This window comes from Miniopterus schreibersii, assembly GCF_964146895.1.
Source record: "Miniopterus schreibersii genome assembly, chromosome: 3".
NCBI classification, from domain to species: Eukaryota; Metazoa; Chordata; class Mammalia; order Chiroptera; family Miniopteridae; genus Miniopterus; species Miniopterus schreibersii.
Genome location: NC_138103.1, coordinates 47,953,256 through 47,981,190, shown reverse-complemented (window position 1 = coordinate 47,981,190; position 27,935 = coordinate 47,953,256).

Below are 27,935 nucleotides of genomic sequence, written 5' to 3'. Positions count from 1 at the left end.
TTTTATTTTCTCAATAAACTTCGAGATATTGATTATTTCCTAAAATTTTGGTATAATTTGGTTGTATATATATTTGAGTTCATTTTATTCCTTATTAATTTATTTAATATTTACCAATCTGTTAACTTTTCTATATTTTTGCTCCTATTTTTCTATGGTGAATACCTTTATATATATATATATATATATATATATATATATATATATATATATATATATAATATTTTATTGATTTCAGAGAGAGGAAAGGAGAGGGAGAGAGAGACAGAAACATCAATGACGAGAGAGAGTCCTTGATCAGCTGCCTCTTGCACAGTCCGCTGGGGAGCCAACCCACGACCTGGGCAGGTGCCCTCACCGGGAATCGAACCGAGTTCCCTTGGATCCCAGGTCGATGCTCAACTGCAGAGCCACACTGGCTGGGCAATATGTTCCTTTTATAACAAATTTTATTAGACAATTATTATGAAAGGAATCTGCCTTGCCTTCACGCCCACTCTGCAGGAGGAAAGTCAGAGGGAGAGACGTGTCTTGGGAAGTCATTCGCGTCACAGGCCTCCCAGCTCTGCGCTGAAGCAGAAAGCAGCCCCTGCAGGGCATACGGAGGAGTAAGGAAGCAAGGGCGTGTTTGTGGGGCACTTGCATTGCTACAGGCAATGTTCTTCGGGCTCCGTGTGTGAGACCACAGGTTCTGGAGCCGGATTTTTTTTCATTCTGGCTCTGTCATTGGTCATTTGTGTGATCTGAAGCAAAATATTTAATCTCTATGGGACTCAAATACATAATCTATAAAATTGTAGTAACAATAATATATATTTAATTGAGCTATGTGAGGATGGAATATATAATTTCAGTGGTTTTCTATTTCTTTCTTACCAGATTCTTCAACAAATAGGTTATTTGAGAGGCAAAACTAGAACTATTCCTTTTGAAATTGATTGGGGGGCTCACCCACTTGTTCTCTCTTGCTTGTGTTCTACTCCAAAACAGGTAGCCCAAGAGGTGCCTTTGAGAAAGATAAACGTTCAAGAAACAGAGTTAAAAAAAGAACTGTGTAGTATTTTTATCAGAAATGCATCACTGGGCTACACGGTTGATTCTGTTCTAAGGAGAAGTTGGCAGTTTTATGAGGGTGGGGTGAAGGAGTGGGAAGCAATGACATTTCTTTTCTTTTTTTAGCATCACCATAATAAACATTCAACTTCTATAAGCAAGTCACTGTACCATGTCTTGGGCATGCAATTGATAAATAACTGGTCATAGATAGCATAAGTCTAGTGTCTTTCTATGTTGCTTCAGAGTAAGAAGAAACTTGTGTGTGTGTGTGTGTTTTAATATATCTTTATTGATTTCAGAGAGAGGAAGGGAAAGGGAGAGAGAGACGGGAACATCAATGATGAGAGAGTTGCCTCCGACTGGGGATTGAGCCCACAACCCAGGCACATGCCCCAACCTGGAACTGAACCACGATCTCGGGGATCTTAGGTCGATGCTCAACCGCTGTAGATTGTATAAAAGTTAGGCAACTTCTCTGAGACTGAGTTTGTTTGTTTTTTACCTTTATAAAATAGGAATCTTGCAAGATTATTTTGAAGAATCCTGATTCTGTATATGTATTATATAAAATTTTATATAATATAAAATAATGTATATATAATAATATATATACAAAACTTCAGCTTATCTTTCATTTTAATTGTATGTTTATAATACATAGCATTGCCACTCATTTTATGCTTTAATTTTCAAGCCAAATGCTTCTGCTATAGATCATATATTACTACTAATAATAATGATTAGAATGGACCTTTACCAATTCAGGTACGTCTCTTAGAACTTTAAATAGAGTATTAGGAATTTACTATTTCTCTTAGGGGTGTTTTACAATTTCTTGACTGGAAGGTGCTTACAGAAATATCTGACTTTATCAACATTAATCAATAAATTCTACCTAAAATTTTGTTTTGGAAACCCAGCTTTGGCTACTACTTGTTTTGACCACTATCAATATGTAGACTTTCTTTTGCCCGTTACTGATCCTAATCTTTTTCAACCTGAATTACCTTTGCATAACTCAATAGAGGTAACAATGCAGAGTTCCTGGTTCAGATAATCTGGCACTCTGAACTTTATAAGAAATTAAAAATGTCGAAGGCACAAATTGAAAAGAAAAAAATACTATATGTTTGTACAATAAGATTATAAGTGCTGGAATGACCTTCCTAGATCATGATCGATTCATCCTAAATCATGTAAATAGATAATCAGTGAAAAACTCATCATGAAAACATGCCCAATTAATATGTGCTTTCAAAATACTAATATAAAACATATATACCTTTTATAATAATGGTAAAGAAATATACAATATTATAGTCCCATTTCTACATCTTCTCCAAGTTTTACAATTAGTATAAATTATTATAAACATCTAAAGAAGTATACTCATCTTGATATTATATTTTAATTTTATAATTATTTTATATACATGCATATACTTATGTGTGTGTGCATCTGCATGCATAAGATGCACTTATAATTTAGGAGAATTCTTTCTCCTACATTTTTCATTCATATGTTTCATTTGCGTTTATCCAAGAATCTCAAAAAATGAATTAATCAAATAAAGTGAATGGATTCATACTTTTAAAGAAGACAGTACTTTAACCTTGACATCCCTGCACACTCTCTGTTCGATATTCCTCTTTATAAATTCTGCTGTGAAACCTAAGCTTGTGTACCTTTAAGACAAATGGAAACAAAACACAACACAACTCCACAAGTGACTCTGGTACACGCCATGGCTAAGAAGATCCTCAAATCCAATTGTGAGCTGCAGCAAGTCTTTCTTACTACCTTCAGGAAGATCTGATTCTACAGGGCTTTGGGAATCACGTGTCTCCCAGCACAGCATGAGTGCTTTTCTCTCAGGACTGTTTCAAAGTAAAGCTAATGAGAGAGTTTTCCTCTCTGAGAAAAGAGTGCTCCTGGTGACCTCCCGTGCATTAGAAATCATGAGTTCTTTAACTTGTTCCTTAATGAGGTAATGGGAGAAATGAAAGACGGCAACTGTGGCAGGTATTTGCTCTACCTGTCAACTATTTCCTTTTTTCTCTCTCCCTAAGTGAGTGGTAGGATTGAATTCCCCGTACCTTTAAATGTGATGCTGCGACTTGCTCCAGCCAATGATCCGTGAGAAGTGAAGTGTGCCGTGTCCAAGCCGGGAGCCTGAACAGCAGCGCTCCTACAGCGTAATGATCTTTTCTCCTTCTGCCCAGGGAGCTGCACCATAGCGGCTACTGTGCCAGCGCTGGGCCCAGACTCAGGCGTGACGACACACAGCAGAGCCCTGCGGGGGGCCTGAAATGGACATGAGCATGTTCCAAAAATAAATCATTTTTTGAATCCCTTGAGCTTTAAAAAATTATTTATTACTGTAGCATAACTTAGGGTACCCTAACTGAAGCAAAAATGAAAATATTAAACTAGTAATCATAGAAGCAAATCATATTTTAGCATAACCACGACAAGAGTGTTACAATTGTAAGTAACAGTTTTTTTCATTTTGAAATTATCTTGTCCTACTCACATGTGAAATTCTTTAGATGTATCAGATTTAATCCTCACAATTACTTTAAGAAATGTTTACTATTTCAGTCCCATTTCTATATCAGAGTAAACAGAGGCTTACTTTCCCCCAATATCATACAGCTCATAAGTGATAGAGACAGATATCAAATACAGATTTTTTAAATTATTAAGCTCATAGGTTTAAACATTATGTGATACATTATTTCTTGTACATTACCAGAAATAAGCAAGTAAAACTAACTAGCTAATCATTGAATAGTCACTTTATTTAGTAAGTTACTGTTTTATCCCCATTATAGAGAAATACAAGAGTGAGAGGTGAGGAAGGGTGTAGATGATAGATCATAACAAAATGAGTAAGACATTTAGTCCCATAATAACCAAGTTGGAGATCTCAGGACAGTGCGCCAAGGAGATTAGATCAAGAAGCATAACTATGCACCAACAGTAAACAGGAAGGGACGTACTACTGGAGGAAGAGACATTGAACCTGAGATAATCAATATCAGAGAAGATTGTCACAGAAGTGATGAAAACTTCCAGGCCTGCATGGCTCAGCAGTTGAGCATCAACCTATGATCCAGGAGATCCCGGTTCGATTCCCGGTCAGGGCACATGCCCAGTTGCAGGCTCCCTCCCCAGTGGGGGGCATGCAGGAGGCAGCTGATCAATGACTCTCATCATTGATGTTTCTAACTCTCTCTCCCTCTCCCTTTCTCTCTCTGAAATCAATAAAGATATATTTTTTAAAATGTGATGTAAGCTATAGTTTTTACTGAGTGAACTTAGGGACTGTCAGGACCCTAGAGTAAGAAATGAACAATTATGAGCATTTACATAAGTGATTTTTCACAATCATTGCTGTTAAGAGTCCAATCAGAAGACAGCATCTCTAATGATGCCTGGAATGGATTTGCATTATGGAAAGTGTGTTCAAATGTAAAGGTAATTTGTGTCTTTTTTGTACTTCTGAAGTTCTGTAACAAGATTTAAGAATTCCTTTTAGTTATTTCTTATGTTTTTATCTATAACAAAGTACTAAGAATATGGATGGTAAATAATAGACTTTTAGTAAATATATTTTTAAATTAATAGAAAAATTCTAAAAAGTAAATGAGAAATTTCAAAGTCTGATACTGAGTGTGATGGATAGTTTAGGCAGTATATCGAAAGCAAATTATATATATTTTTTCTTTTTTATTGAATTTTTTGGGATGACCTTCATTAATAAAATTACGTAGGTTTCAGGTATACAATTCTACAACACATCATGTGTATATTGTATTGTGTGTTCACCACCCCAAGTCAAGTCTCCTTCCATCATCATTTATTCCCCCTTTACCTTCTTCTACCTCCTCCACTCCCCTTTTCCCTCTGATAATCACCATATGATTATCTGTGTCAAAGAGTTTTTTGTTGGTTTGTTTGTTTTTCTTTGCTTAATCCCTTCACCTTTTTCACCCAGCCCCACAACTTATATTTCTTAGTATATACTTCTGAAGGTTGAAAATGTTAAAAATCTGGGAGAATCAAAATGTTGTATTTATTTGGGTCCTCTGAAAACTAGATTGCAAGAGACTGTACACTTATGAACTCTAAGGTACAATGAAATAGTCTCCATTTTTACATATTGAATTTTTAAAACTATCACTTAGAAATGATCTATAGGTGACCCAATATAATTAGCAAAACGAGTATGAAAATTTTAGATTTTCTTAGTTCAAAGCACAAAATTGTAATGGACAAGGAATCCAAATTATGAAACATTTTCCCAAACATCTCTGCTCAATATATTTAACAATTAGAGATTTATCAAGTGTACCCTTTATTCCAAACAAAATAAGGATTAAGGAAAACACACACATAGTCAAATGTTTATTTAAAGATGATTTTCTTAAACGCCTTTTAAATAAGAAATAATTATACTTAAATCTTTATGCTTTGTATAAATCTCCTCATTTTCTGTTTGAATCTGTAATGATGTGGGATATTATCATATTAAAGGAAACATTGTGGACCATTATACAAAGCTTTAGAGCTAAAAATTAAAGATAAACATCTTTATTATACCTTTTTGGTTAAAGACTCGTCTGTTTGTAATAGACATTAAGTCACATATATGTGAATCTTAGGTGGTTGAGCATTTATTACTTGATAGTTTTCATTTTCTCCACTGTTTGTCTTTTATGTCATTGGTGGAGATAAAAATTGTGACTTTATTGAAAGAGGCCATCAGCCCCCTTACGCCAAACTTCCAAATGGCTTATATTCAAGTTCATGCCCCTTTCTTCATGAACTCTTAAGAGTTAGTAAATCTTCAAATTCATCATAGGCTGCTGAATGCCAGCATCTAAATGGCTGACTTTGTCAGTTGCCAATCCCTGGTCCAATCGGTAGTGACCTAGAAGTTCAGGGTCACTGACGCAAAGCATGGAGACAAGGGCATACGTCTATGCTCACATCTACTCTGACAAACTGACTCTTGGAGCTATGGCATTTGGACAGCCATGAACTGGCTAAGCAAAAGCAATACAAAGCAACACTTCTTATTTCTAAGTCTTTAAAACTAGATATTTTTCCCCCATTGCACGCCCCATGAATTTTTATCTAATATATTTTGTAGTTATGAATTCTCTGCTTACTTTATCACTAGTACTATTCCTGGCTCATTTAGGATTTCCCAAATCTGCCCTCAGATCACAATATAAATTTCACAGCTCTTCACCTTGAGCTCTGTGGATCTACCCATATCAACCTAATTTTAGGTTCTTTGAAGACAACACAACTCTCAGGGATAATGTCCTATCATAAGCCCTACTAAGCTAACCTAAATTATTTTATAGCACTAGCTGCCGAGAAAGGAAAGTGTGGATTTTGCATCTGTGTATCTGTGAACAGCTATTTTTCTGGGTGAATGCTTTTTGTCTAAAACAAAAAGTTATCTAGGTTCTTTCAAGACAATTTTTCTAATTTTTGTAAGAACTACAGCCAGGACTTCTATAAGAATAACAACAACTTTGAATTCAACTATCCATTAAATTATTGTGCGATGCCTATTTTTATTCTCAAATAATTTATTATACTTAAACACTATGTCAAGAATTAAGTTAGAATAAACATAATTTACTTTGATCTCAGTATGACATTTCTTGCTTTTTGTGTCTGTCATAAGAGTTGCAAAGTATATTAAACTGGAATATTATCAGCATTTTTAGCCTATTAGGCACTGCCAATAGTTTCAGAAATGTGCCACCAATCAATAAATTTCAAATAACTTTTCATACATCACAAAGTGTTAACATGCTAATATATTCAGTCTATTCTCGACTTTCACATGTCCTGACATTTTTAACTACTTAAAATAGCATTTTCATCTTAAAATCTTTATACAGGCTTTTATTTCCAATACATCTCTTATGCATTGCCAATATTCTCAAGTATTTGAAAGTGAGTTTCTTCTATCTCCTTTGTAAGCATTCCAAAGATATCCCAGAAAAAAATATGAATAATCTAAAACTGTATAGGTCTTCACATTCTGTGGCATTGATTCCTCCTTTAAATTTCTTTCCATTTGCTTCTCCATTAAATTTTACACAATACCAAAATATTTATTTTCATATTCATTTGAGACAGAGTACCCAAGGTATATTGTTATATAAATTTGACAATAATCATAATTAAAATCTATTCATTACTTTACACTTTTATACAGTGCTTTCAAATAATTCATGCCATGAAAGTGGGCATTTGAAAGTACCATTCTCCATTTTAAAGAGATACTTGGGTGAAATGAATTACTCCAAACTGTGTAGCTAGAAAGTTACAGACAATAACTCAAGACCTTTCTCTTCAAATTATCTAAATTTCCTACCATGCTGATGCCAATTTTCCATTGTTGAATTAAACAATAAGTCATAATTTAAAAGGCAGTATAAACGGATTACATTATGATTCGGTGATGCCCTGCTTAATTTTGCAGAATACTTACAAAGGGGCAGGGGGAGAATGTCATCCCTGAGACATCACTTTCATGAAGATATAATGAAAATCATGTCATGTTGATAGTCTGTTCAGTCATACAGCAATTGATAAGATAAAATTTTCCTAAATGTCTGATTGGACAGCACATTCAATTAAATTCTTTTTAGCTCATCTCATCCAAAAAGAGACTAGCAAATGGACCCATTTAACCCTTCCCCTACCTCCAGCAATCACCTAATCATTTTTATCTTATAGAGCCGCCTGTTTACTCACTCTTCCTGTTGTTCTATATTTTCTACCAAAATATAAAGTCAGTGGGGATACAGTATGTGGCAGATAAAAGAAGCTTAATACATATTTGTCAAATGAATCAATAATGAAAAGGTAATCACTCATTTTCATGGATTAATTATTTTTGTAATACTTCCACTAGTCAAGTGTGAGGGTTTGCAAGGCTAGAATGGACTGATGACCTCTTGAAGGTGCGGATCCTCTTCTGATGGTCTTTTAAAGGTAGGCTAGAGTTTCACAGAAGACATTTGATCATTTTGGGTTCAAGTGGATAATTTAAGAATGTCTTATTCCTTTGCTTGTCTTTTCTTTATCAGTAATAATTTTTGTTGGGTGCCTATAGTCAGAACTTGCTATTTATATAAATAGTCTGGAAAAAAATAAAAGGAAAGAAGTTTAACCAAATAAAAGAAAGAGATTTTAAAGCACTTCAGAGGCAACCATCAATATAAGAAAAGTATTAATACTAATTACAAAAGTGTGTGTAATAATGAATACTAAATGGTCTCTAGTTAGATATAGGGCAAATCAAAGTAACAGTGTTACAATATAATGAAAGCGAGGGTACGATTCTACCTTGGATTTACATAAAATCAGATTTTGGAATGTTAGGTAAAATAAATATGTATTCTTCCAGTTGCAACATATGAGGAGGAAGAGTTGAGGTTAATGGTAATGAAGTGTTGGGGCTTAGAGAAGTGAGTAGCACTGTCTAGATTTGATGACTTTTTCTTCCTTTCAGCGATGGTATTTTTAGCTTTTGATTTTATTTAAAAATTTTTTTGACTGTTCAAGTCATTGACTTTCATGCAGATCCCATACCAGCCCTATTCTTTTAAAGTTTTCCCCTTATCTACCCTTCTCTCTTAGTGCTTCAATTTTCATAAACGGTGGTTGATAAACATGGAATGATGAGACCAAGTGCCTTATACAGGTTGAGGTCAAAATAAATACTTTCAGTTAATATTTTTACACACTACCACACAACTTTTTATTCTCCATCTTATATGTTCTAATGTTCTTTCTGGCCTTCAGTCGGGGCTGCCACTCCATTGAGTAGCCACCTGCGAGTTTCCAGGAGCTTTCCTTGCAAGAAGAGTGAAAGCTCAGTCCTCTCTCCATGTGTTTCACAAATCTCCAGGGACTATTTTTCTGCTCAAAATCTTTCCCGGTCAGGCTTAGCACCTCTCACCCTGAGCCATACTAACCCCCAATAAGGTGTTATCAATCTCTCTAAAGCACTCAGCCCAACTGTAAACAGAGCTCTCTGTTTATTTCCCTCAATACCAGAGTATGGTGTTGAAGGAAACTGCCTGAAGGGCCAAAGTTAAAAATAAGGTAAAAATAATCGCATAACATTGCTTTAGAATTAGCAGCCTTAGCTTTCCACAAATGTTCTTTATTAGCCACTCTACTCTTTAGCTGATTTCTTACACACAGATGTATTTCCCACATGTGGAAGCCTAGTCAGAAAAGGCAAAATCATTTGACATTATAATAATCTTCACCAAGGGAGCTAATATACTTTTATGTATTATGCAGATTCATTCTCCCGGCCCGACTCAAACTCTGCTTTTCAGAAAGGACTATAGAATTGTACCTTGTGTAAGCACAGTGTCTAGTCAAGCGCCTTCCCCGCGCAATAGAGTTCTCAAGGAGGACACTGCCTTTGTGGAAATGGCACTCTGTCCCCACTACACTAGTATATGTCAGTATAAATGAAGTTTCATTAAGATTTAGGGACATCGAATCACAATACTACCATAAAATAAAGGTTAAAAGGCCTCTGTAATTAAAATAAATTAAAATGACAAATTCTTAACCAAAACATCTTCTAATGAAAGTAATTGAGAGTGTTTCAGTGACGTCCCATCTCCCTCGAGAAAATGTTTACCAACTGGATATATCAACCTGAAAAGTGTTTTCTCTTTTTGTTTCAAGTTCATTCCTGGTGCCAATTATTTCTCCACATGAGGTAAAATTCTGTCCCAGCCCAATCAGAGATACTTAAGAGCCAGAAATAGTCATCAACTTATTCATTAGTTAAATTACAATCAAATACATATATAGGTAAAGCAGCACTACTATGAGGAAATGGCTATACTTACAAAAATTGTTTTCAAGGGAATTATGAATATCTTGTTTTATGAGAATAAAGGGAACCCCATGCCTCGCTTTAGACTTTCTGAGGTAAACTCTTTTGACTCCATTTGCTGTAAACTATTTTAAGTGGATTCATTCTATGGAAAAGAGTTGAACACAAAGAAACTACTGAAATAGAAGTCTTTTACAAAGCAGATACTGAGACCTACCTTTTTGTTCTGAGCTGGAAAACTACTAAATTCATGTACAGAAGTACTTTGTTTTCAACCTTCTCGGGATTGAGTGGTCTAAGGATTTGTTTTTAAATTTTGTTCTTATGAAGAGAAATAGACAGGGGCCCTTAACTGTTCCCACAAGAAAGCAAATAGGACACCAGATAAAAATATAAAAATTGTAGTGACTGGAAATCCTAAAAAAGAACAGCATGAAATTGAGGCATTTTATTTTTAATTCAATATATAAAATATTTAGTCATGGAATCAGATTCATTAAGCACTTTTTGATTTGTATTAAATTATAAACAAAGTTTTTGTAAACTCAGTCCTCTATTTAATTAAAAATGTAAAATCCAGGCCAAAGAGTAACTGGTCCTAAATATTACTATTTACTGAACACACCTGAAAAGTTCACTTGACATGATTTTTCTTGGTCATCACATTACAAAACTAACCATGCTTCAAAGCACTTAATTATCTCTCAACAAATAATTTCTGAAGGTCTGCTTTGGGCGAGGCACAGTGAGGTGGCTTGCTTACCGAAATCTTAGCAGGTAAATAAGAAAGTCTATTTTTAGTTACGTACGTGAGTAATTATGCAAAGTAAATAGACCTGGATGGTAAAATTAAACAAACAAGGAAGCCTTTATTCAAGAATATTGCCAAGAGGGGAGACGGGCTAGAACTCAGTCTGAGCTCAACCTGCCTGAAAAACTGTCTGGACAAACTTTAAGAGCAAGTTAGGCCACCTGTGCTTGCTAATTGGTCTTACTTAAGAATACTGTCAAGAAGCTTTAAAAAAAGATTTACCTCCCAAAGGGGGGGGGGAAAGTATATACAATTATAAGATGTTTGAGATAAATGCCTAAGAAAAATGTTATCAGGGGCCTAGAGTCAGGAAGAAACCTGTATAAAGTTTAGCTAAGCTGAGGAGAGCGTAAGGTCATCTTGGTCAGTGAAGAGAAAACAAAATTTGGTTGAGAGAAAATAAAAAAAATTGACTCTTTCTAAACTGAATTCAAAGGATAAATGCAAATCACATAGATAATTTTAACTAAAGAATCTGTTTGTCAAAGTATGTGTTTGTTCCTTTTGATTTACTTTCAAATATCTGTTCATCTCTGTCAGCAACACAGACCTGAAAATGGCAGTTTTGCTTGTCATAGGAATGGACGTCAAAATGAACAAACATTTACGTTGCATAGGTCACACTACAAATGTAAAGACTGCACAAAATACATTTTGGACACATTATAGAGCTTCAGGTTAGTATAGCTTTGTAGACAGGGCTTACAGGAGTCACTGGAAATATATATTGTTTATCCACTACTTTTTAAAAGTTATCCTTCTACTTTTGAAGAAAGAAAGATACAGGAGTCCATTTATTATGGTCCATGTTGATGTTTTGCATTACTGTAAGGAGTGTTTAAGGTGAGAACCTCTGTAAAAGATTTTTCAGTATCCAGCAAGTTTGAGAGCACTGACCCACTCAAAATATTAGTATAAAAATTCACCATGTACACATGCAGTTTCCTTTTGGGAGACATGCTAGGACATATATCTCGGTATAGGACATATATCTAATAAATAAGGTATAAACAAAAGTGAACAGATATTCTAAAAAGAGAAAAACATTAAGTCTTTAGGACTATAGAAGTAAAACTGCACTGTGAGAAGTCCTAGATAATCAGTGACATAGTCTGAAGAGGGAAAATGATGTTTTTTGTAACTTAATTTCATCAGAGTGACTCATTGTTTCTCAGGATGAAATAATTGAAGCAATTTATCCTGGAGACAAGTGTTCTATAACTCTATCTATTATTGCTGTTGTGAGTGTAGTCGAAGTGCTACAGTTCAGTTTGAATATGTTTCTTTTTTTAGTGGTTATGGAAACCTTGCTCTCTAAAGGACAGTAGAAATGGCTGACTACCCATTAGACGACAAGCTTCTTGCGGGTAGGTGATGTTGTATTTCAGGTAGCTCACACATTAGGTGCTATTAAACATTTAAACACATAAGTAAGGAAATGTTCTTTGTGTTTGAATCTTGGCAGAGTTTCAATACAGAAAAGGGGAATGCATCAATACATATCCACTTAATTCTTATGAAAAGAGGAAATTTTAAACTAAGGCCATTTGAAAGTGTTTTATTTCTCGTAATGATAGAGTTACCATATAATTTGTTATCCAAATTTAAGACATCTTTGTTCAGGAAAAAAAAACCAAAACTAAACTAAACAGGACAGGACCTTCAATCATTTACCAAAATTTCTATTACTGTACCCGTTTTACAGATAAGGAAACTGAGGTTTACTTTTTGGTAAAACTTGACTATGTATGAGATATCTCGCAAGAAAATAAGCAAAAGTCAATCGAGAACATGTGTTTTTCCACCCATTTCTTAAAAATCCTTACCAGAGGAGTCAGGATATGTTTTTCTATTGATTTTTAGAAAGAGTGGAAGGGAAGGAGAGGAGGAGAAATATATAGAGAGAGAAACATCTGTGTGAAAGAGGCACAGCATTGGCTGCCCCCCACATGAGCCCCTACTGGGGGCAGGGATAGAACCTGAGACCCTCCACTGTGCAGGCCTATGCTCTAACCACTGAGCCACACTGGCCAGGGCTCCCATCCTTGTTTTCATAAGCTTTGTGGAAGGCCTGGTTCCCAACCCCCTCTCCCAACCTTCAATGTCGCTCTGAGCACGACCCTGGACTTTGGGGTGCTGACAAGAACCTTACTTGTGATCACTGGAAGCTTTTCTAGCTAAGGTTTAGTAAAGTTACAAGTGAACTAATTCAAAATTACCAAGCACCTTTTAAATAATGAGAATTATATGCCATTTAGAAGCCATTAAACTTAAACATAAATATGTGTGTTACAGTCTACAAATACAGTGCGATAGGCTTCACTGTTAACTTTTCATTGCTCCACTAGTAACTTTTCTGTGCTCTGGGAATAGTGAAAATTGTAGCAAGGTGATTGTTTTTATTTTAACAAAATTGTTTTTTGTTCTTGCTCTGTCTAAATTCCTCTTTTTCTGGTGTAGGTTTAGCTTATCATTTTCTGCATAGCATGCTGTTTGGGGCCTGGTATATTTTATCTGGAGGTTGCTTTTTGCCTTGAAGAAAAGTAGGTTCACAGTTGCAAAGGTTCACACTTGGAGTAAAAAACAAAACAAAAAGCTATTGTTTATAGTTTTCTATTTCTATTCTTAATTTCCCAGAAGTTATACAGATCCTCTGTGTCCAATATAGTCAACAATACCTGCTACAGAATTTTGCTGTCTCTGGGCGTTGTATAGCACAAGGTAGATTTTATTTTGTCCTGTTCACCCTTGCTGCTATAATTATGAGGAAAACTGGGAAAGCACATTTTAGAAGAAGTCTGAGCCAAAAACGGGTTACCCATTGGACAAAATCAAGGCTGTCATCTTATTTAATGTTAGACCAACAAGCACATTCCTTGGCTATCACACATCAGTGTTTTAAGGCTGAACATTTTTATGCCAGAAAATATATAGCTATAAATTCACATTTTTCTAGTTTTAAAATGTATTTAGTTGTTATTAATATAATAGAATCTCCAGGGATACAATCTCTTTACTAAAGGGCTTAGCTTTTCCTTAAGCAAACCCTGTCCATTATTTCTGTGCAACTAGGTTAACACACCTTTGAAATGTCCCCTTTCAGACTCTTCAAGAGACCACATAATCTTAAGTACCCCTTAACTCAGTGATTTTCAACTGGGATGCTGCAAGAATATTTAAAACACACAATACCTGACTATTTAGTCGTGGGCACTGACCTCTTTTCCCTTAGAATGTCAAGTAAAAAAATGAAAACAGCCAATACAACACTAATCAAAATTATACTTTTTTTTTTTTTTGTCAGATTGGCAAAAATATTTTTTTTTTGGTGTGCCACAGAATTTTAGTAACTAGTTTATATTTGCCACAAGATGAAAAAGGTTGCAAGTCACTGCTGTAATCCAATCCAGAGTTGCTTCCTAGGACCTTCATGTGTTCTTCCTTAAGGTCCCTCCTTAATTTCAAACGCATAAAAAAAGCTGCAAAACTGTGATTCTCTGGAGCACTTGAGATCTTGCTCTCCAGCACAGATCATCAGTTTGGTGCAAATACACTCATAAAATTTCTCTACAGTTTTGGGTGTTTCTTACATGGACAGAGTACTTCCATAATTGCAGTATTAGAAGACACTGGTTTACCACTTCTAAAGTGTGGTGCAAAATCCTGCTTAGCTCTCATAGACAATACATTCAGAAGTACATGGAAATGTTTGCCATTAATGTTATTGCAAATATATCTCATTCTTTAGTAACGTGCTCTTTCCTATTAGATGCGGACCAATCAACCCAATGAACTGTAAACATGTAAGTCGGGAGGTGACGACAGCAAGGAAGTTCTCATGAGAGCTTGGTTCTTGGAGTGATCGCACGTGACAAGGATTCCTGAGTAAGGTTAGGGGTTAGGGCAAAGGGGTCGATATGAATAGCAAAAAATCTAGGTCGAGGGATAACCTTTAGATATATTCTCTTTTAAAATTTAATTTAATGTTTTATAAGCAAATGTGACTGAGCACTTACTGTATACTAAGTACTGTGCTAGAAACATTACATATTATAAATTAGCTGAGCATGGGCCTTGACTTTAAATAGCTCACAGTCTGGTGAAGAAAGGAGACAGGTACAGTTGCGTACAATCTAGTCACAGCACAATTAGTGCCAAGAAAAAATAAAACACAGGCAGTGCTACTGGAATTCAGAAGAGACTTAAACCCGGAGAGCTGGGGAGCACCCGGAGATACACTGAGAAGGAACTGAAAGGCTGCCCTCGCTGGCACTGTGCGAGGAAATGCCAAGCGCAGAGGGAAGGTGAAACCAGTGAGTTTATGGCTATGTATATGAAGGGGGAGGGGGGGAGGGGAGGGGAGGGGAGGGGGGAGGGGAGGGGGGGAGGGGAGGGGAGGGGAGGGAGGGGAGGGGAGGGGAGGGGAGGGGGAGGGGAGGGGGAAGGGGAGGGGGAAGGGGAGGGGGAAGGGGAGGGGGAGGGGAGGGGGAAGGGGAGGGGGAAGGGGAGGGGAGGGGAGGGGGAAGGGGAGGGGGAGGGGAGGGGGAAGGGGAGGGGGAAGGGGAGGGGGAGGGGAGGGGGAAGGGGAGGAGAGGAGAGGAAGGAAAAAAACGAAGAGGAAGAATATGTAGGGAACCTTGAGCATAAATGGCACTTATATACCTGTGGTTATCTTATTATGGCTGTGTTTGCACCCTGAAGTTACACCTCTGAGTGTTGACCAAATGGTGCTTTAAACCTGAGTGAGATTTGAACCCAGGAACACTGTACAGAATCCTAAATGTGTTGTTTGCAGCTGAACTACAACTACTAAGAAAAAAAAACCCAGACAATAGCTTATGTAAGAAAGTTATAGAGCAGCAAGTAGCTGCAAATGACATCTGAATAAAAGGGTTTATTAATATGGAAACTACTGTCATTCACTCACATTTTATTATTCGTTCAGCATGCTTCAGAGTTTATATTTTCAGAAAAATAAATATTTTTCAAAATTATTGTGAAACAGAACACTAAATTTGACAAATGACCTCTGATAAAAACAAATTAAACAAAAAAAAAAATCAACATTTTTAGAATTCAAAGTATAGAGGGTAAAATAGACAAACACATTTTATTTAATTTTTTTGTAAAAGAATACTCACTAGATGCACATCCATTTGGATCTCCAAAAATTCACAACATGAGACAAGGGACAAAGCCAGGGAGTCTAATTCAATACCTCCTGTTTCTATAGAAACAGCATTATTGACACCCACTTTTTTTCTATTCCTGTGGTAACAGGACAGAGGAGTGCCTTAGAAATGAAAAGGGTAAAGGTAAGAGGTCTCTCAAGCGCTGACGGGGGTGAGTGGAGGTTGGTGATGACAGCAAGTACAGACGCTCACTAATCTCCCACAACCTCGAGAGTCCTAGAGGGTGTTTGAGTTAGGACTTGGCTCCCATGAAAGGATCACTTGTTTCCCAGGGCAGGGCACCACGAGGCTAAACTGAGCTGAAAAAAGGAAATGTACCCAAATTCTTTGAGTTCTTTTGCCTGCACACCTTGTTAGATTTTGTTTGAAAATAAAAAGCAGAATGAAAGTTTTAAAAATGTTTAATAAAAACATTACTAATGTATTTTCCCTTATATTTATACTCTTATTTTATCACAGAATTGCTCCATAGAAGGGAATAGCATTACTATTGTTTAGTTCTTGGGAGAAATAATGAGATGGCATCAAGTACATAACGACTATTTTATAGGTTACGTTGTTCCCAGCTTCTAAGTTACTTAAGTAAATTTATTCTTGAAGACTTTTTTTTTTTCCCCTCCAAAATAATAAAGATTTAGACTCAGAGGATGAAAAGAGATGGGAAGAAAAGGAGCCAGACAATTTCAATATCTCGGCAGTGGAATTATTCATGGCTAAATAGGCTCTTAGCTTTTTCTTCCCATTGGCAAATGCCAAATATAATAGTAACAATGAAATAAAGGACAAAGGCATTCTGTGCCATCCCCTGAATCACTTCTTACAATTCTCTTAAAGTTAAAATTACTTAACGGTGCAAGGGGGGAAAGAGTCAGGAAAGCACGTGGCAGATTAAGCAGTGTGGAGAGCCCCTCGCGAAATGAGCTCTTCCCTGCCGCACACGTGCCAGCAACAGCGGGTGGGCACAGCCAGCTGAGGGGCTGTGCACAGAGGTTTCATGAAAATAACAAGACCGGTCTAGTTCATCTTGAAATAAAAACGCTTTATTCCCTGGCTGTGTGTATTTAGTGTTTCATAATTGTTTCTTTCATCGTGAGGGATTATTGGTTTGTGACCAGGTTTATTACATCTTTGTCTTGATTGTTAACATTTGCTCCATGACTTCTCTCCTTTTAATTCTGAAGAAATAAAGACAACCACCTTGGAAGACTGTGCTTTCTTTTTCACCGATGAATCTTTCATCGCCCCAGGAAGAGGCAATGGGATTTCAAACGTTCAGATCCGAGGGGATCCAGCAGCTATGACAGAGTGTGGGACAGATGTGTTGGGAACGGGAAGCGCCCGGGCGCCTTGCGATGGACAACCACCCAGCTGGCGTCCGAAGGAAGCTCACCCTGAAAACACTTCAAGGACCTGGATGTGGTCAGTTTATGAGTCGCTGGTGAAACAAAGCCATAATTTTAAAAATAACTTCAAACAGAAAAGTGAGAATATTATAGCAGCTTTTTTATCCTTATGTATGTTACTTACAAAAGTAAATTAATCAAATCACATAGTATCTCCTAACTTATGACAAATTTTTTGTTATTCTTATTCTGTACAATTTTAGACTTGAGTGAGATAAGACTGTACCTGTGAAATAATAATCAGATCATTATTTGAGGACGATAAAATAGTCGGTTTTACAGAAAAGAAATCACCAATAAAACCACTAACAGTACTAATATTCAACTCAAAAAGTATGTCAGTAATTTCTCTAGAAATAGTTCCATATATATCTATGCCAACATTTAAATTTACTTATGGTTTTGCCTTTTAAATATTTTGAATTCTAATTAAAATTATATGTTCATTGTAGAAATGATATGAATGCAGACATTTAAATTGATGAATTTAAATGAATCATATTGTCAGTGTTTCTAAAATAAACACCCACATATTTTGTATTATACAAAAATAGTAGTTTTTTAAGTGTTAAATCTATAAAGTGGGCAAAGAAATTGTTTTCAATTTTTATATGTAAATTTTAGGACTTCTTCAAATAGGTGGTTTAATAAAAACACTGGCTATTTTTTTCTTATTTTTATATTTTCATATAGATTTTATTTAGAAATACAGGAGTCCTTATATTAGTATGAAATTTGTGGTACATATGTATTGCTACTTTAACATATAACTTAGTTGCTTAATTCTGTGTAAGAAATTATTGCTATAACCATTTAGCCACTATTTTGTCGTTTCATTGGCTTTCTGTGAGGATAACCCAGGTAAGCAAGACATTCAACATCATGAAAAGTATTATGTGGGTGCCATTAAAAATCCATGGATAATGGACTAAAAAACTCATGTTATGAGCATTGATTTTGCCATTTGCTAGATTGACAAAATCTTTTCTCTGAGTTATATAACAATTTGTTAAAGTAGTTTTTAAATTTTAAAACACTTTGCCAAAATAAGGGTAGTACTGGGTAGTAGAGTGGAAAAGGGTGGACTTTGAAGTAAGGTAGTCCTACATTTGAATCTGTCTTTGCCAAATCATTACTGAGTGATATTGGCCTGGTTAGTTATATTGCCAATTCCTGATTTTCTCATATAGAAACAGGAGAAACAGTATGTATAAGAAGGATTTTGTGGTAATGAAAAAAATAATATCTATAAAAATACAGCCGTCTAGAATATGGTTCACGTTTAATAAATATTAGATGAAATAACATAAAAATTTAATTTAATAGGGCAATGTTTTCCATGAGTTTCCTCTCCATAATGTAAAATTTTAAAAAAGAAAAGAGAGCTAATATATATTGACCACTTACTATACTCCAGCCACTGCTCAAAGATTAGCACTTTGCTCCCTAATTTAGAGCACTCAGCGTAACTTAGACACTCAGATTAAATAAAACACCACAGCTTCCCCCCGACCCCCAACAACATATGAGTGAGTTTATGCCATTGACACATAGGCCATGCTTTTCCCTAGACACGAGATTTCCTAGAACTTCAGTTCATGCCGCAATAAGACTGAACAGAGCCTTGTTGTCCTGGGCAAGTGTCGTCGGTCTTCCTCTTGACTTGCACAAGGCTATTTTTCAACTGTTGTTTAGAGGTTGCAGGGAATGAAGGAAGGGCAGAATACATTTTTCTTTCTATTTCCATGCTCCAACCCTCCGCAAATTTATTTTATACCCATCCTCTCTACTGTCATTTTTCTCATTCTAATAATCTATACTTATATCTCCAATCCTAGGTATTTTGACATACGTCAAAATGTTATCCCCATTTATACATTTCTGCTACTTGCTTGATAAATTGCCCTTTTAGGGACAAACAGCAAATACTCTTATCATAGAACAAAACTAGATGCATATAATTCATCTACTATATGCAATAATGCTGGAAGGACTGAAGCACTGGGACTGAGGATGATCTAAAATGAGAAAATAGGATATAACTGCTCCTGGGGGCTATTTCATGGGATCAGATTTTGTTTACCCACACTAATAAAGGGTGAGTGATGACTATGGCACAAATAATTTCAGGTAATAACCTTCTAAAAGCCAATAAATCAATAGTCATTCCCAGGATTTGAAACACTTTTTTTTAAATTTTTTTTTTTAATATCTTTATTGATTTCAGAGAGAGGAAAGGAGAGAGAGAGAGAAATATCAATGATAAGAGAGTCATTGATTGGCCGCCTCCTGCACACCCCCACTGGGGATTGAGCCGGAAACCAGGGCATGAGCCCTGACTGGGAATCGAACCACTATCTCCTGGACCATAGGTTGATGCTCAACCTCTGACCACGCCAGCCTGGTGAAACACCTTTGATTTTTGTGGCTGTGTTGGTGTCCATCACTCTTATTTAATTATTCTGTTCAAACCTGTTTGATATGAAAATGTCTCTGTTCTTTTTAGGCTCATACAGATTGATGGTCAAGAAAAGGTCCTATATGTATAGAAATTTATCCTCAATTTTAATCTAGGTGGAAGATAATTAGTAAAAGAGGTGATAAAATAACAGTATGGCCTTATAAAAACAATGAATCCAGACTATAACCTATCCCTCTTAACAGATGAATAACTAGAAAAATTATATAAATAGCATTAACTGAATTCAGTGTTGTTGCATTTCTAGGACTTTTCTTATGGACTTTGAATGCATTGTTTCACAAAATCCTCACAGGTTACCAGATTTAGCAAATAAAATTAGTGAATTTCCAGTTACATATGAATTTCAGATAAATGTTTTTGAGAAAGATGTTCTATGCAATATTTGGACATACTTATACTAAAAAATTATTTGTTGTTTATATGACCTTAAATCTAATTTGATATCCTAAATTTTATCTGGCAACCTTATGAAGTTACTTCAGTAATTATATACCATTATTAATGATCCCCATTACAAAGCAAAGAAACCCAGGCCAAGTCACTTGCTCAGTGCTATACATATATTTAGTTTGTAATAAAATTGTAATAGTCTGGATCATCTGGTTTCACAGTTCACGCTCCTAACCGTTTCACTATACTCTCTGTATCAACATCCATTCCTATGAGTTGAAAGCCTGCCCCATGTGATCACTGTGGTCCTTCTCAACTCTAATCATCCATGACTTAATCCTATTTATCAAGGTAAAAAAGGGCTTATCCTTTAAAGTTTATTCCACTTCATTGCTCCAAAATGAATGCCTTTATTTACACAGAATCATTAAAACAGCACTAATGTAAATAACTTGCACATTTTTCTGGAGAAACTTTCCAGGGATCAATGTGCCATAACAAGCCAATCACTTACTATATCAGGAAATTGATTTCTGTAATGTATCCAATGGACCTTGCAGCTTCTCTCCAAAGTTTTACCTGCTAATTACTAGCTATTTACTTATAAAAATGCTAATAAAATATACATAGATTTAAAAACCGAGGAAAATGCCCCTCAAGTATCACCATGGTTCATTTTCTTTGCCATAAAACAGATCCAGGCCATGATACAGCAGTTGTATGCATGCTGTGGAACTGAAAGCTCAGAGGCAAAAAGGACATCCCAGTCATATAAAAAGTAGTTTTAAATAGTTGCAGAGTTCTGGGGACAAGTGATAAGGGGTCCAGGTAAGCCCACTTTATCTGAGCTTAGTAAAAGATTTTGAACTTTTTTTGTCTGGCATCACTTAAGATAGGTCCAAGTGACACCTTTCACGCCATTAGTTCATTGATCTGGGCCCAAGACCCTATTTTTATCCAGAATGGAGGCAGGGTCGGGGTTGGAACTGACAGTTCATCTGGAGTGGCTAAGTGGGGGGACTGAGCATCATCTCAGATGCAGAATGGTTGTCCACCGACAGTGGAGAGGACTGTCTGACACTGAAGGCATGGGAAGGGCAATTTATGCATATTCCAGACACAGGCAGTGTAGGATGTTGGAGGGAAATCTGCAAATGGAGACTGGGCAGTCGTGGGCTTTAGTCACTGCCAAGTAGCTCCATGGCACTAGTGCCAAATGGTACTTTCTATGCCAGTGGCAGGAGCCAAGAACTTGACAACTTTGTTCCTTTCTTCAGCCCTGAAGAGCTGGCTGTTCTCGCTGCAACAGAGAGGGAGAAGGGCTTCACAACTGGGCCACAGGTAAACTTAAAGAATAGGAAACCAGTTATTAACGAAAAATCATTGGTCTCCTCTGACTTACCGCTTTTCACCCTCACTGTTCTACTGGACTGGTTCTTATGTTTTTCTTTTCTCCGCTAATATTTTGGTCATGTACATATGAGGCATGTTGTCAAGGGACCCAAATAATAGATGTTGATTTGATAAAATACACTGCTAGCCATGTGTAACACCTAATTAACTCTAATCTCTTTTTCTACTACACAAGAAAGCATGTCTGAGTGCGTGAGTGAGAGAGGACTTAAAGAGATAACCTTAGCCCCTCACTGATTTATTTTATAAAGAAAAACATTTGCTAACTCATTGTAAATGTAAAAACATTGCAATGTAATGACACAAATGTCATAACACCTAGGATGTGAGCCACTATGCATAAGACTAGGGATGTATGTATATGATTATGATATTCTTCTGCTTAAAATTCTTCAAAGATTCCCTCTAATGTAATCATAATTTATCAGATACACAGAGTCCTTTATAATCTGTCCAGGACTTATATCCCCAGTTATCTTCTTTCAATTCCCCTTATGCTTCCCCAGACTTAGGAGCAACAACCCACTTGCCATGTCTGAAATACATCATGCAATTTAGCTATTGATATATTTGCTTGTGTTTCCCATCTGCCTGTGTCACCCTTCCCTATATTCTATGCATATTTATCTTTCAAACCCAACACAAATGTTACCTTCTCAATGATGTCTTATCTATAGGCCCAGAAACAATAATTATTTTTTCATGGTACACAAATGACATTTTTAATTTCTCTTCATTAGAGTGTTTTTGAATAATATTACTATTTGTTGATAAATTTATCTTTGATAATACATGATGAAATCTGTTAGGATGGGGTTAATATGTATTTTCCATTATATCCACTGTGCCTGGGATTTAGAAGAAGCTTAATATGTTTGTTAAATGAATAACTACATGGAAAACAATTATATATTAATATTAGACTCTATCACAAATACACACCACTTACAAACAGAAATCCCACAAATACTTAATTGTTTATCTCTTAATAGTTAATAGGGCCAGAAAATAATTTTGAAGACCAAAAAAATCATTATTAATATGATTTGGGGTCAAGTATAATGGAAGGTAGCCTGCTTTAATGGAAAAAGCATGGTTTTGAAAACAGACAACTAGATTGTCATCTGAAATTATCTACTTTTAGTTGTGAAGTCAAAGAGAAATGATTTAACCTCTCTGAGAGTCACTATCATCTGCAGAATGTGAATGATGATAAAGGAGTGGGAGGAGGAGGGGATGGAAAAATAAGAGGAGGAGGAATACAGTGGTGAGTTCACTCTCTGGCACATAGTAGATGATTATTAAATACAAATTCATTTCTCCTTTCCTGGGGTCTTGGGAGCTAAGGATCTAAATTGAATTAGTCATAACAATGGAACAAGCCAGGTTAAAACTGTCTAGAAATAGAGAAGTTAAAGAAAATTATATAATATGCAGACATTGAGTTTTTAATTACAAATAGAATATTTGCCAAATTTGATTTAGAGCATTTTACAAGGCTAATTTTAAATTTATTTTTAAATATTGCTGTCTTATAAATTCAATTTTATAATATTCTAGTTTCAGGTAGAAAAGAGTACTAAATTTTTTTGACATATTTGCAATATATTTTTTTTATCATCACACCTGGTAGCCTTCTTCATTTCAGTAACTCCATATGAAAACCAGTCTCTTTATAGTTTCTTCTTTCAGAAACTATGTCAGTCTCCTTTGCATCTCTCTATCACACTTATCTTAAACTTTCTGGTGTGTTATGTAAAATAATACTAACACCTTCTGCTTGGAGTAGATAAAAATGGCAGGTTAAAAAGCTATGAAAAAAACCCAAAAAAACATTGGCTCATTTGCAAAAATTAAAATATTTTCAGTTGCCTCAAAGTTACACATTTTGAAACAAAGCATATTTTTTGTCTATTATTCCACTGAATAATTTCTTTTGAGTATGTAGATCTCTGAACAAGGCTCTTGATAAAATTAACACTTTTGGTAGTTAATTGACTACCTACTTTAACAGTTATTCTAAAATATGTCTAAACAGGAAAGCACATTTTTCATTAAGTGACTAGAAGCTTGTGTTAAATATTAAGAATTAATTTATGATTCTAAAAAATTAAAAGATAAAAGTTAGAATATCAATCTAAGAATGGTTAACAATTTAAATGGGTTACACTATAATGATGTACTTATTCAGGCAAATACTACTCATCTTATGAGGAAATTATCTCAGGAGTTCAGGATAAATAAGTATGTCTTAACTTATGGAAGTTAAAAAGCCAATAGCTGTTCTCTTGATGATAATGAGAGAGGCTGATGCACACTTATCTCTACTTACCTTAACCTTCACTCTCTTAGCTTCACTTTTACCTTTCTAAGAATATGATCTTCTATAGACAAGGAATGTCAGCAATACTGTGATATACAATATCTTTGGAAGTTTATTTTTAATGATCCATGTAATTACATTCCAAGGGAGGAATCTCAGAAGCATCTATAGAAGGAAACCATAAAACTTATTGTGTGTCTTAAAATTTATTGAAATTTTATGTTGTAGGACAAGATGCCAGAGACTCATTTCTCCCTGACCCTCCCTGCCAAATACAACTAAAAACCCTGGCACCAGTGAAAGAAGACAACAGAAGAAGATCTCTGAAAGGTGTTGGGAAGACAGTAAATTGTTCTGAGATGCCAGGAGTAGAGGAACGTAAGACCACAGTATCTCATATCCATCCTCCTGTCAAGGATAGAAGGTGGCCGGTGTTTCCCAACACCCAGACTGGGAACAGAGGCATCCCGGGAGCCGGTTCTTCTGGACTAAATGAGAGCTGGCCCTTACGCATCAGGTTAGATCTGAAAGAACCAACAAGGGATACTGAGCTGTAGGCCCGCTAACTATAAGCACTCTCTTCCCTCGCTGGTCCTGAGACCTCTCTGCCTGTGCTAGAAACACTGGGAAGGCTGATGGGGAAGGGGCAGGATAGAGTGGGCGCACCTATAGGGAGGTCACACCTCAAGACAACAAGCACTCTGGGAACAACTCTCCATCCCCAACAGGCCGGGGTGATTCTGTCACAATAAGCATCCAGCCACCAGGGAAGTTTCTTCATGTCCCTGGCTGGAGACTCCCATTCTCTGCCAAGATACACCAGGTGGCCGCAGCTGGGGAGACCTTTTCTCCCTCCTTAGGCAGCAAAGCAAGGAACAGTGGGAACACCAGCAGCACTACATAAACCAAGCACACCAAAATAAAAATGTGGAGTCTTTGAAAATTGAACTGTCATTAGAACCACAACCCGCAAAATTAGGCCAGGACATGTATACTAAACCTAAGCATCTCACCCTGAGTCCATCCAAAAACAACATGTATTATTACATGTAGTCATTCCCTACATTTATAAAGCTTATGGATGCTGTAGATCAAAGAACTCACTGAGGGATCAACAGAAAACTCACAAATGAATAGACACATCCCATCCCTTAGGAAAATGAAAGGAATACTGATCAGTGAGCTATTGACTATTCAAATTGTCTATACACCTGGAAATTGAAGCAAATACCACTTGAAAGTTTGGATCAGCCATGCAATCAATTTTGTGTGGAAACAGCTTTTGAAAAAAGGGGCTTTCCAGGAATTCAAAAATGTTTCAGTGTTCATATAATTTAAAATATACTTATAAGAAAAATCATATATCATCTCTATAAGAACTAAAAATTTAACAACATTTTGAATAAAAACAATAAGTAAAACATGACTCTATAAATACTTCTTTCATTTTATAAAATATAACAGCTTCAGTCTCAAAGCCATCATAGTGCTTGATGGGGAAACATCTGGAGGCATTTCTATTAATGTAAAAAATGAATGACAACTGCCCACTTTCATTGCTATTATTAAATATTTCATTTTGGTACTAGTCAGCACACAAAAACAACTTAGAATAAAAAAATAAGCTAGTTGATAAATCTATCTATATTTGAAGATGATACAATTACATACATGGAAAACCCAAGAGAACTAAAAAAACCTAATACAAATACAAAAGGGTATTATTAGACATTGATATGAAAAATCAACATATTCTTATTAATAATTTTCATATGCAATATACTGGAATAAATTATCCAATTCAAAATATCATCATAATAGTTGATATTTCTAGAATGTTCACAATGTGAAATGGGCAAGACTTATAGGAAGCAAATTTAAAAACAATCATTATAAACACAAAATAAGTTTTATTTTATTTATTTTTTATTATTTTTTAAAATATATCTTTACTGATTTCAGAGAGGAAGGGAGAAGGAGAGAGAGATAGAAACATCAACGATGAGAGAGAAACATCTATCAGCTGCATCCTACATGCCCCTGACAGAGAATTGAACTGCTATCTCCTGGATCCTAGGTCAATGCTCAACTGCTGAGCCACACCCAGCCAGGCACAAAAGTTTTAAACAAAAGGAAAGAAATAAAATATTCTTGAATAAGAAGATATTAAAATAAAAATATTTTTAAGTTTATTAATAAATTTATTATGATGACAATGAAATACCAAATACAAGCAGACTCTTTTTCTACTTAATGAACATTCTAAAATGTATGTGGAAAAACAACTAAAGAATAGTTAAGAAAATTCTAAAAAAATAAAAACAGAAAGAAAATAAAAACAATGTGTACAACCTCACCTTTTCTGGCAATAAAACATTATAAGTTTATTTATTTTTTACTTTTTCCCAGCTTTATTGGGGTATAATTGACAAATAAAAGTTATATATATTTACAATTTACAACTTGATGTTTTTATATATGTAGCATTGTAAAATGATTATCAAAATCAATCTAACACATCCATCATCTCACCTAGCTATTTATTTATTTACTTATTTTTTTGTGGTAAGAACACAAGATCTATTTTCCTAGGAAATTTCAAGTGTACAGGACAGTATTATTAACTATAGTTCCCATGTTGTATATTAGATCTCCAAAACTTATTCACAATGCATAACTGACACCTTATACCATTTGACCAATATCTCCTCATTTCCTCTACCCCGCACCCCTATCAACTACCATTTCACTTTATGTTTCTATGGGTTTGACTTTTTAAATTCCAAATCTAATTGATATCACACAGTATTCCACTTTCTGTGCCAGACTTATTTTACTAAGCAGAATGTCCTCCAAGTTCACCCATGTTGTCACAAATGACAGAATTGCTTTTATATAGCTGACTAATATCCCATTGCATATACATACCACAGTTTCTTTATCCATTTGCTTGTCAATAGACACTTAGGTTGATTCCATATCTTGGCTATTATGAATAATATGGTACCAATATGGAAGTGCAGATATCTCTGTGAGTTACTGATTTCACTTCTTTTCAATATATATCCGAAGGTGGGATTGCTGGATCATGTGGTAGTTCTGTTTTTAATTATTTGAGGAATCTCCATACTGTTTCCATAATGACTGTGCCAATTTACATTCCATACCATAGATTTTCTCTAAACTCTGTTGATTGTTTCTTTGGCTGTGCAGAAGCCTTTTACTTCGGTACAATCTCATTTGTTTGTTTTTACTTTGGTTACCTATGCTTCTGGGGTCATATCCAAAAATTCATTACCTAGATGATTGTCAAGAAATTTTTCCCCATGTTTTCTTTTAGTATTTTAGAGTTTCAGGTTTTCCATTTAAGCCTTTAATCCATTTTGAGTTGATTTTGTGTATGGTATGGGAAAAAGGCCAATTTCATTATTTTGCGTATAGAAATCCAGTTTTCCCAGTATCATTTATTAAAGACACTGTTTTTTCCCCATTGGGTGTTCTTAGCAATTTTATCAAAGATCAATTGACTGCAATTATTTATGGGCTCTCTATTCTATTCCATTGGTCTGTGTGTCTCTTTTTATGCCAATATCATGCTGTTTTGATTACTATAGATTTATAGTATATTTTTAAATCAAGTAGTGTGATTCCCTCAGCTTTTTTTCTTTTGCTTAAGATCATTTGGCTATTCATGGTCTTTGTGGTTCCATATGGATTTTAAAACTGTAGACCATTTTGGTTGGTATGGACACTTTAACAATATTAATTCTCCCAATCCATAAACATAGATATCTTTCCATTTATTTGTATCTTTTTCAATTTCTTTCAATATTTTATATAAATCTCTAATAACTGAATAAATATAGTACTGATGCATAAGCTTACAGAGAGTCCAATGAAACAAAATAAAGATCATAAGTAAACCCAATCACACAAGATAATTTAGCATATGATTAACATGTC